Source organism: Trachymyrmex septentrionalis, unplaced genomic scaffold (genome assembly GCF_001594115.1).
Source record: "Trachymyrmex septentrionalis isolate Tsep2-gDNA-1 unplaced genomic scaffold, Tsep1.0 scaffold74, whole genome shotgun sequence".
NCBI classification, from domain to species: Eukaryota; Metazoa; Arthropoda; class Insecta; order Hymenoptera; family Formicidae; genus Trachymyrmex; species Trachymyrmex septentrionalis.
Genome location: NW_017305927.1, coordinates 1,584,020 through 1,596,450, shown reverse-complemented (window position 1 = coordinate 1,596,450; position 12,431 = coordinate 1,584,020). Strand labels below are relative to the sequence as shown.

The 12,431-nt window shown below is 40.5% G+C and overlaps 1 protein-coding gene across 3 annotated transcripts in view; it reads left to right on the top strand.

Annotated features, from left to right (window-relative positions):
- Positions 1-481: 481 nt before the first annotated feature.
- The window catches only part of LOC108754023 (zinc finger protein castor homolog 1-like), a 98,604-nt gene continuing 86,654 nt past the window's right edge, over positions 482-12,431 (top strand). For all 3 annotated transcript variants that reach the window (XM_018496032.1, XM_018496033.1, XM_018496031.1), the window contains exon 1: positions 482-1,313. The gene's annotated coding sequence lies outside the window, so the exon portion shown is untranslated. The remainder of the gene's footprint in view (positions 1,314-12,431) is intronic.

Below are 12,431 nucleotides of genomic sequence, written 5' to 3'. Positions count from 1 at the left end.
CCGAAGTCCGCGGGTCTTTCTCCGTCGGTGAAAGAGGGGCCAAGGGAAGAACTGTGCGTTCCCTCTCTTTCCCTCTGTCCCCCCCCCTCTCCGCCGTCTCTGTCTCTCACCCTTCGGAGGGGTTCAGTCATCTCGCGCCAGTCGAGCCACGCGCACTCTCCCGACTGATGTTTCTGGGCTCGCTGGAGAACCACCCTGAGATTCTGGAAGTGACGAAACAGTCGTTATCATTGCGAGGGTGGCGACCCTCGTCGTTCGCTCGTCGAGGGTGGTGGTAAGAGCGCGTGGCGGACACGAATTTCCCGCGAGCTTCGAAGAAGACGCGAAACGAACCGCCCTCTTCGGACGTGGAGTTCGGAAGACCACCCCCACTTCTTCCCCCTCTCGATCGAACGCGCGCGCGCGCGCGCGCTCTCTCTCGCGAGCGCGTGCCTCCCTCTTCGTCGCGGGTGCTTAGACAACCTCGACGAGAATTCGAAGACACACGGATACCGAGTTTCACGGGTGGAGAACCCGCGCGTGTCGTCTCGAAACAACGAGGATTCGTCGGAACGACGAGTTTTGAAGTATCGCGATAACACTGCCGACGAGGTAACGACGTATTTGTCTCTGGTGTATATTTAATAAGGGACCTTGATCAAATCTACGCAGTGCCGTTACTATAAAACTGTTACCTCTGGAGTTTCAATAATCCTCCCTTTATATCACGATGAAACGAAGGCATTCTAATCCAAGTTTGCGATAAGCTCCAGTCAAGAAATTAAATCTGAAACTTGTGCACCATGAAATCTAACCGTCAGGATAAAAATCATTGGTGGCTGATCGGGAGAATTGCTAATCGTTCGGGCTGACAAGATTACGAGGAGTCAATCGAGAATGTCGAATGATGGTTGTTTGAATGCTCTCCAAAATTCGAGGATTTTAAGTGACAGCGCTCAGGGTGGCACAGGAAGTGTTCGATGAGGGTGGAAGTGATTTGGGAGATTTCGAAGAGGGAGAAGCTGACACACGTGCTTCGTATTCCTCGCGAATTGGGACTCCCTGAAGAAGTTCTCGAAAGCGTAACAAGGATTGGTCGACGATAATTCCGAAGACTCGAAATCTGGATCGTTCGGTGTGAGTGATCGCAGAGATTCCGCGAGTTTGGTGCGCGAGCGACATTGAATTGTCACGTTTTCTAAGTGAGCGGACTGGAGCTGATTAGATCGGAGGTGAATTAGTGTGGATAATTGCCGAAACGCACGTCAGAACTATGGTGAGGTTGACGGGAGTGATTCGCGGCAGGAACGGAGATACCAGTTAGACAGCAAGAGGTAAAGTTTGCTCCCGATTCTTACAAACGACCGTCTTACTGCATAAGCCGTTAATTTGAGGAGGTGGGAAAAACTGCTGGAAAATTTTGATGTGTCAAGTTCCGAGATAATTTTGTATAGAGTAAAAGAAAGTAATTCAGTATTTCGATAGAAACACACGTCATTTTCGTGTAACGTTATTCTAAAAAGATGAGGTGTGCGATTAATCTCTTCGTCTTCTGAATTAGTGCGTTATCTTCTATTTCATTTCTTTTCAATCTTTTGGATAATAATTGATCTTTCTTAAATTCTTTTATGTTTTTCAAAATAATTTGCGCACGAAATTATCATTATAACATATGTCGAACTACTATATAAAATTTTAACGAATCAGCAGTTTATCTCTCGTGAAACTGTATGCATGTACATTAGCTACAGTTGTCAACCGATTCCGCATCGTCTTATTTCACTTGAAACAAATGAACGAAGTCGTATTTCTAGCGTGATTTCGCAAATCTTCTCGCTATTTTCCGCATTCCTGCCATTTATTTATGTCGCTTATAGCCAATGAGCGTCACCCATAAACTTTTCTTGGCCGAAACAAGGTTAGCGATAATGTACTTAAATTATGCCACACAAAGCAGTGATGGCATTGCATGACAAGATGTAAAGAAGTTGGCAACTTCCTTGTCCCGATTGAGTTCCGTGAATTTCTACGCTCCGAAATGTGTCTCGAGAGAACGAAATTAGCTCAGAATTGTTCCTGATTTCGTGGAGTTTGCTACACAAAAATCCGATAGGAAAACTCGCCGGAGCGTGCCCGTTGAAAAGTAGATCAATTAGGAAAAAAATATTACTTTCTAAATTCTCTTTGAAATCTCACTCTAAAGAACGAAAATTGAACTAGTCTTGAAAAAGAGTGAGATTTATTTTAAAAGTTTAGAGAGTTCCGTTCGACAAACTGCCTAAATATTGATCTGTTTCCCTCTAATTCCATTTCGTATTATAATTCGGCTTTAAATTTTTTCTTCTGCAATACTATACATAAAAAATTTTTTGCTGAAATATCTAAAAGTTTAACTAAATACACATCATCAAAATAATTTTGTTAGATCATCAAAAATATTATGTAGGACGCTCAAGCTAGTTGGTAGAATGTCACAACTTTTTGCAGCTCATTATACTTGAATGTTTTTAACGTAATTACTCTAACAAAATTATTTTCAAATTTGTGTTTACCTAAATTTTTTAATATTTTAACAAAATTCTTTTCGCTACCTTGTATATTTTACGCGACGACGTTAAATCGTATATGTAGTCGGATAACACAACCACAAAAATTATCATTCCAACGAACGTCGACCTTCTTGTCGGAATTCGACCTCGATCTCCCGACAGGAAAGTTCTCAGCAAGATTATGTCATTTCTTTTCCTCCCCATTTTCGTTTTTTTCTTTCACAGAAATTGTCGCCGTTTCTCTACGCCCATTCTAAACATATATACATTATCTCATTTTCATCGTAGTCTTACACTGTTACATAAATGCTTCATAGATGTGCAATCTGGTTGTTACAACAAAAATATAATAAATTCATTTGATTTGTAAGCACATTCTACCGTACTCTTATTTACGGTATGTTTAACGTTATTATCTTATTGCTATACGTGAACGCTAATCAAACACGTAATATTTTGTGCGTGCTTTTGTAATCGCTTTGCGGCAAAGATCTTTTTTAATTTTTATTTTGATTAATTATTAAACTTAATGATATTTGAAAAATATGAAACGCCTTAGGAACAAAAGAGTAAATATTGTATATACATATATTATACAAAAAACAAAAATTTTTAAGAAAAAAATCCATAAATCGAAAGGTCAAAGAGAAAGGAAACGCGAGATAACGCAGTGAGAGAATCATGTGGATCGATTGAATAATTAAGAGGGAAGCGCACAAAAATGAGACAAAGAAACAGAAGATGTAGCAGACGTGACGAAGGGCGGAGGATGCCGCAAGGAAGAAATGAAGAAATCAGGAAAGGTGGAATAGAAATCGGAAAGGAGAAGAAAAAGAAGGAGAAGAAAGAGAGAAAGAGGATGAGGGGGAAAAGAAGAGAGGATAGGGAACAACCGGGGAATCGATATATACGGTGATATACGTTGTAAGGTACGGGAACGATAAGAAAGAGAGAGAGAGAGAGAGAGAGAGAGAGAGAGAGATCTTCGGGAAAGAAAAGAAGATTCGGTTGAACGGAGAGAAACGGTGAACGGAGAGAGAACTCGAGAGGAAGGGGAAGAAAACCACGAAACAATTGGAGAAGCGGAGGCGGCCGCATTTCATGTTGCCTGGCATCGGCTCCCTTTAAAGAGTCTCTTGCTTTTTGTTAGCTCTTCGAAAATTATGATTGTTTGTCCGCGAGATTTACTGCTCGGAGGCTCCCTCGACGCGCCGTGCGTGTGGACGTGTGTATGCGCAAGACGCCCTCGAGGAGTCGCCGCGATCTTTCGCTAGACACCGCGGGTCAGGTCTCTGAGGGAACGGCTCCGGGGGAACGATAGGGGAACTCCTGAAGGTTTACCAAGATTAAAGAATCAAGAATTTACAACACTCGCTACTAAACCGGTGCTCCACGCTGCTCCCTTCTCTCTCGCCCGCTCGCCACCTTCCTCGTCGCGCTATCTTAATTTACTGAATTAGTCGTTGTTTGAAGTACGAGATTTTGCTTTGTGTGCCGAAAACGGACTCCGCTGCTTGTGAAGCAGCGCGAGACATAATGAACCGTGAGCGAGAAAATGAATTCGCGTTCGTCTCGTCTGGAAAAAAATTGGTGTTAAAGACAAATCGATAAAAGCAATATTTTAACTTGTTTTCAATCGTAGCAAATTGCTTGTGTACTATTATCGTACATGCGATTTCAATCGAACGTATTATACCGCGCATGGTTTTTTTTCTGTGCTGCAGTCGCGAGCTAACGTTCATTGATTATTCACGGATTATTCAGATACGTATACCGACCAATGTAGACTACAATCGGGAAAGAATTTAATTAAATATTTATTAACGTGATATCTGTTTTATAGTACAGGGTGACGCATGAAATGTCATACCATTTGGCATACGGTCTATGACGACCATTGATGACAAATTCCTGAGATTGTTTCGAGTAAAAAAAATTCTAATATCCAAAAATATCGAGACTACAGTAATTTATAAATAAGAAGCTTTTAAATTTAATCGATCCGTCCAGAATTTGTGTAGTCAAGCATGGCACATAATAATGAAGATGCCTTTTCAAGGCATCAATTCTATTTTCTTCTAAACATCTTTGCTACTGTGTAACATGTCATGTTTGAGCGCGCAAATATTGAAAACACAATTCGATTGGTTAACCTTAAATCTTTTTCGTTCCAAAACTAATACATTCTAAACATTTTGCCATTAACGATTGTCACGATATAAATCTGGGACACCTGAATAACATTTATTTTTAACGAAATTGATACAGAACTGATATATTGTACATTGATCGTACCAAACTTTGAAAAGTAAAAGTAGATATCTGGTGAACCGTCCTGTAGTATCGGAAATAAAGTTATCGGTCTAAAAGCTTTTAGGTGAAACGGTTAATAATATTGTCAGTATTAACAAATTCTGACAATATCACTGATCGTGATTAATATTGATGAATTGTTTAGAATACCGACAGTGTTTGTGGATTTTGATTCTCTCGATTATCGCTTTATTAGGAGAGCCATGTCTCAGAATGTCACAGTGCAATAGATAATGTATGGAAAATTAAAGTGAAATATATTGTCAATAATACTGATCATGTAAAGTTAAAATAAGATAAAAATACTAAAAATATTAACGCATATCTGTCTGTATTATTGATTCAATATTATTGATCATGTAAAGTCATCTTTTGTCTATCGAAGCATTTATGTATCTCTATCAAATGTGACTTTTTTCCACTCTTCGAACGCGCAATTTTCTTGGACCGAAATGCAACTTCAATGGGACACCTGTTGCTATATTCAACTCTTTTCCTTCCCTTCCAACTTTTAGCCGCGCGACTTTCCCCACGGAATTGCTAAAGGCTCTTTTACTGCGGCGAATCTTTATCCGCTGAGCTACCGTGTCCTCTCGAGACACGAACGTCTGATTTATTCGAGATCTTATTGTGGCTGCATAGCCGTGAACGGGCCAACTCGAGATGAGTCGGCTCCAAACGGCGCGACTCGAAAAAGCAGCGGTTCTTCCTCCGACGCGCCGGTGCGGCGATCGCTCTATAAATTTCACGAGTCTTTCGAACCCTATATTTTCTCGTTATCCTCGCGTTTTGCACGACACGTTTTATTAAAGTACAATAATTTTACGAGGGTCCCGGCCGTCCTCCCGTCCCGGTCTCTCTTCTTTCTCTTTTTCCACGGTTCGCCGCGCGGCGCGCCGCGTCAGATTCTCATCTGCTTTTGTTTACAGTATTTCTGCTCAAACTCGATTTATTTATACATTTCCTTCCGCGCTTCTTTTATTATTCATTATCCACGATGTAACTATGTATGCTAATTCTGTTAATTACGTGCGAAGTCTTCAGTCATCGCCGTTAAGTATATACTCGCGCGAATAGTGTCAAATTTTCGAGCATTTAATTGCGCGTAGATTTTTATCTCGTTTATCTGATATATAAATATATACGCTAATTAAGACCATACGCCCATGGTACGGCGGTGAAACTTGAAGACGTGACGCGTGATATGCCGATGAAAACGCGGTGTACGATATGATCTTCCGTGCTTTTAATAACGCTTACACTCTCTCTCTCTCGCGAGTAATATATATTCAATTTTACCCGCACGTGGCTTTGTTATCTGCGATGCAAATACAAGTATGGTGTTAATTACGATGATATCACCGTGAAACATACGTTTAAAAGTACGCTCGCCTGCACCTAATATCAATATTATATCTACTTTGACGGTTTACCTCTAATCAAACATATAAAAAGAAACGTAAACTTGTGTCTCCGCTGTTCAAAGTAACGCGACTGAAAAGTAACTGGCTTCATTTCCAAACACACTGATAATTTAACTAATCGCGCGAGTATCAACGCTGCGAACAACATCTCGGTGCATCGTTCTCGTCGTCATCGTTGACTTCTCGCGTACGTATCCGACCGTGCTGGCTTCTTCGTGAGGCAGCTCGGCAGTAAAAGGCCTAAAGTTTTTAATACTTTCAGTTGTTTTTATGGCGGCTGGCATTTGCTCTTTTTTATTGTTTCCCCTCCCCCCATTCCCCGCTTGCTTTAAATCTTTTTCGCTTTCCCCCTCTCTCCCTCTCTCTCTCTCTCTCTCTCTCTCTGTCTCTCTTTCTCTTGCTTTCTCAACGAAATGCGCAACGAGGAACCGAGGATATTGGTGGAAGAGAGAAAAGAAGAGATTCACAGTCAGCCTTCTCTGATGTACGACTCGGCGGTCCGCGTGAAAAAAATCCCATAAACCAGTAAAAAAGCACGGAGTCTCTGGGCCAGAGGAGAAGATGGGAGAGATGGACGGAGTGAGGTGGAAAGAAGAAGAAGACGCGGTGAGAGTAGGAGAGAGAGAGAGAGAGAGAGAGAGAGAGAAAGGTTCCAGTATCGCCAAAGGAATTCCTCTTATGACGAACCACGCGTGATTTTCTTTCGTCTCCCTCCTTTCCACCTCTCTGCTTCCCGCGCCTCCACCGCGGCTTTACCCGACAGTTCCAATGTGCGTTTCTTCACCTTCGTTTTGGCCCTTTCTCTGCCTCTTTCTCTCTTCGCCCGCCTCCTCATCCTATTCTTTTGCGAGTCTTAATCTTTCGCATCTGCCTATCTAATTGCGCCTTAATTAGCCATAGTAATGTCAAAGAGTTTTATATCTCGGATGATACAAACGGAAGGAAGTAAATCCTGCTAACGCGTTATCTTCACGTAAAATTCTTAATTAACAGTTTTCTTCTTACTGGTATTACAAACTCTATATTATTGTGAATATCTATCTATATTATTTGCAATGTCAAAGTGTCACTTTTAAGGAACGAGAAAATGTTTCAAGACACAACTTTCGATGAAAATAGAAATTATTTTTTTGATCGATCGATAATGAATTACTTTTGACTTTTCGGTGTCCACATTTTTCGTTTTTTTTTTTTGCAGCGTATTGTTATCCTCTTTTCTTTATACTTTCTTCGCTGCTTACAACTCAATCATTCGTCGAACACACAAGCTGAATAGGCAAATTAAAAAGCGGAGACAAAAGCAGGTCATATGACAAATGACAGACACATGTGGCATCACGCGTTTTGCGTCTATTATTTGTGCCTGTCTACACATAGGCTGGAAAATATATTCTCTCTGTCGTCTTAGCGTACTCTGCTGAAATGCATTTGCATAGCTAATTTATTTAGATGTCAATCCATATATTTTTTTTCCTCGGGGACATTTAAATATCGAGAGATTATTTTATTAAATTCTAATTAAAATACACATCTGATATATACGCAATTAATTTAATTTTTAAACTTAATTGCTTTTTTTCCCTCAATGATTAGAACAATCGATTTTTTTCACAATAATTTTATGTATTCGTAACACTGTTACGAAACGTATGTGAGACTTGGAATAAATATTTTATTGTTTCGCGTAAATATCGAAGAGGGAAGTGGCGACAGTGCGATTTCGTCGATGATAATCGATCGTAAGGATATGCAAATTCGTCTACACGATGCGCATACGTAGAAAAGAGCAATACGAATCATGTTCTCTACGGCGGACAGTAACGAAGAATCAGCGCTCCCTATGAATAGTTATAGATCGTTTCGCATAAATTAGGCCGCGAGGAATTAATAGCTAATTCAGCAGGTTTTCAATTACGGCGCGATCGAGAGTTCAGTGGTATGAAACTTATAAATATGGAGGCGAATCGTAGTCTGACGGTACAACCATCGTGAATTTACCGTGGGCGAGATATTTTTTGCGAGAATTGTCGCGCTAATTATCGAATTAGCACGCGATTCCTCGTCGCGAGGGACCGCAAAAGATGTCACGAGCGTTTTCATTACGTCGCGACTGATTGAACATTACTGATACGAAAATCGACAGGCCATTCTCATGACATTTTAAAATATTAAACTGAAACTTATGACAGAAAGAATTTTTTTTTACATTATTGATTAAAGTCATTGATTAAAGATATTTTTGAATGATTCACGATTCTCCTTCAATTTTTACAGATGTAGAAAAGTGTTACATATTGCCAAATGAGAAGAATAGTTTGCTGAAGTATCTACACTGAGAAAAATCGTTTGGCTGGATTAAATAGTAATTCTGGTGGAAAATGGACGAATCAAAATTTTCTGATAAAATCTGTTAGAATTCTAGTTGAAATAACCAGAATTCTGATTAATACAATTATTCTAGTAAAAACAAGAGTTCTAGTAGATTTTACTAGAAATATTGTATCAGAATTTCGATTATCTTAACCAGAATTCTAATAAATTTAATCAGAAAATTTTGATTCGTCCGTTTTCAACCAGAAATGTTTTACCAGAAATTTTTTAATGTAAAAGTTTAGTTAGATACTGATTTGAAAATAACTTTGTCGGATTATTAAAATATTATACAAAAAAAAGACAATCGAGTTGATTGCTAGAATGTCAATAATTTTTGCAACATTTACTCGTCATGCTTGAGTTTCTTGCAGAATTACTTTGTTGATCTAACAAAATTATTTTTCAGACTATATATATATATCTAAATTTCAGATAGTTGAAACAAATATTTTTACCGATCGCTTCCTACATAATTATTTGATTGATAGTTCAATCATTTTATTTAGATACATTTATTGGCACAGGCAAATTGTTGCTCTTGTGCATTTTAGTCATTGAATCTCACGCTGCTGCACAATGCAAAGTTTCTTCCGTTGATATAAACTTGCTCCAACCGGTGCAATGCTCCGCATCGTAAACGTTTCCCGCGCTACTATCGAGCTTGGCGTCCCGATGAATTATATTTCGACGATCATCTCGATCGGAGATCTTCGAATCGAGTACGAAGGAGAGGACGAGGGAGAGGTAAAAGAAGAAGAATAAGACGAAAGGCCGCCCCGATCGCAGCACCATCCGTAATTTCAGATAGAGTCGGTGCCGGGTGTTATTAAACCTGATAGGCCAGCGAACGTTTCTCCCTCGCGGGTGTTCCCCGACTTCAATTTAAATCGGTGACTTTGCTCTTCTGCACCCACCCTGTCTCTTCAGCCTCCGCTCCTTTCCGCGCCCTTCGCTGCTCTCTCGCTCCGCGGTGCGTACGCGCGTCCACCCTCTGAGCCGCAAAGTTGGGCCCTTCGGGGCCCGTTTCGGTCAGCAACGAGACGAAGCAGAATAAGATCTACGACGGGACCGTAGGAGAATAAAGGAGAACAAAGAAAGGACGTATCTTCACTATTTGTTAACTTTCAGAATAACGACCATTATTAATTATCGATATGATTCGCCATTAACCACTGGTCTGTATATATCTTCGAATATCGCTAATATCTGAAAAGTCTCGTTGCGATTTTCCTTGACACTTCTGTCAATTCATAATTTTTCACTTTTTCACTGTCGTGCTTCACAAGGTTCTCGTGAAAAATGTAACAGTGGGAACGATGTGAACAGATTAAGATTCTAAAGACTATATCAGAAGATAATATAAAAATACTTACAAGAGACAATAAAAAAGATCGTGTGTGTGTATACATATATATATACAAATTCATTCTTATATAACAAAAATTTAAAAATTTTGTCCCTATTTTTAGTACATAAAAATCTTATTCATAATAAAATTTGCGTGAAACATGAATTATAATGATACAGAATGAAATGAGGTGAACTGAGAATCGTAAAAGTGAAAACGAGATAAAATTAGTGCAGAACTGATTTAAATGTGAAGATTTGAAGTTTTATAATAAATTGTGCAAATATAAATTTCTCTACTGTTAGTGTAAAATTAAACGTATCACATATCTTTCTGGAAATCGTTCTCGACTTCTCGTCATATTGGTACATATGACAGACGCTTAATGGTGTCATAGCCGAGATCGTTTGTCAGGACGAGTCTCCTGACAAGTCAATGCCACGTCAGTCAAAGGCAGGCTCGTCGTGTCTCAGTATGAATTATTCGCGATAGGTTGCCGTGGGCAGTTCCGTTTAAAAGGAGCTCGTGCGAGCCAGGTCAAGACTTGTTCTTTTCTCTAACAAATTTCTAAAGCAAAGTTCTTTCTAATATTTAGTATGACGAAAACTGTACGTGTATATATTTAAATTTTTTTGGAAAATTATTATTATATATTTTTGGAATATTTAATAAAGTGTAGATTTAATTGAATGTAGAATTTTTAATTTTGCGCAGAGCTACAAATAAAATCTTAAAACCAGTGTTAGCGTTTAATTTCTAATCAAGTTCTGAGGTTTAACGACTTCTTATGTTTTTATACTGGAATAAAAAAATTCATCAAATATTGAACGTTGCTCGAAGATATGATTACAATAGCGTACGATCGAACATATAATAGTTTCGATTGCACAAACGTCGTTTGATTGCAAAATCTGACGTACGTGTATAATGCCTCCTATTCTGACGTGCATGCAAAAAGCTTTTTTCGCTAATAGCGCGTATCTTTCGCGATCGTAAGAATATCAATGGCAACGTTGAGAGTAATCCGCGCCTGATAGAGCCATCGAGAACGTCGGTAACGGACTCATTGGATGGAATGCGATGTCATTATTAGAGAACAAGCGTCAAAATCTCCGTGAGAGACCACGCGACCATCGATCCTCCTCCGCGTAGCGCCGGTGGCGATCGCGCGGCATCGTAAATCGACGTCGAGCTTATAGAGAACGAGACGTGACGTCGAGATATCTTCCGGAGCAGGAAGTGGCTGGAAACGCGAGTCTGCGAGAGGCAGACGCGCGAACCGTCCTATCGCGATACCGGTTCTCCTGCCGATCGTATTTCCATCGCGCTGCCTGCGTCACTGCGACGGCGACGCGCAATGAATCCGGTACCTTTCATACCGGTAGCTACTACACGAGTGTGAGATCGACCGTTATTCAGGAATTAATTCATAATTAGACCGGGGCCCACCTATGGGGAGAGCCTAACCCACATTCCAGTCACCGGTGGCTGTCCCCGCTGGCTCGGCAGGCTAGCTCGTTTCCAGCTTTTCTTCTCTGTCTTCTCTTTGCCTCTGTTCCTTCCATCTCCTTCTCGCCACTGCCACCGCGCCGTCGTCGTAGTCGTCGTCGTCGCCGTCATCGTCGTCGTCGTCGTCGTCGTCGTCGTCGTTGTCGTCAGATCTATTCCTTCGCTCTCCTGCACTCCTCTATCTCTTACATTATCTCGCCACCTGGTCCACTCACCTACCGGCGTCGCCAGCGACTACCGACAGCCGTTTTGCATGGTTTCTCCGTTGGCTCCACTATACGCGCAGCAGCCGACGAGCGTGTTATCCGCGTTATCCGCGTGCCACGGTGACACTCCTCTCTTAGAATACGCCGGACAACAACCGCGGCTGCCGGATCAGCTGATTGATTCGCGTTCCCCGACAACGATCTGACGCATCGATCTGCGAGCAGTGGTATTCGCGCGCATGTGTACGCGCGAATACCCGTTTTCGAATATGAATGCAGTGGTTAGAGAGCAAATGTATCTCTCTTGACGACAACTTATTCCGATAAATCCCAGCCGAACGTGGGAGCTAGAAAACAGCCGGTATGAATTCTGCGTTGAACGACGTACGTTTGTATCGTAGCTCCAGATCGAAGTTCATTCTGGATCGTGATCGAAATTTCAATAATTATCGACTGGCGATTTCGAATTCCAGATGGAATATCTTGTGAGAAATTTTATCATTAATCTTAATTTTCTACGAGAAGAATGGTTTTACTGAAGTATCTAAAAATTTAGCTGTGTAGATTTGAAAATAATTTTTTTGGTGAACTATTAAGATAAGTATAAGGACGCAGCAGCAAAATGCTGTAGAAAGCTCTGATATTTTAGCAACTGGCTTGTAGAGCGTCGTAGAAAAAAAAATCTCTAATCTCTAATCGATGACTGTTCATAATAAGGTCACTTTTGATT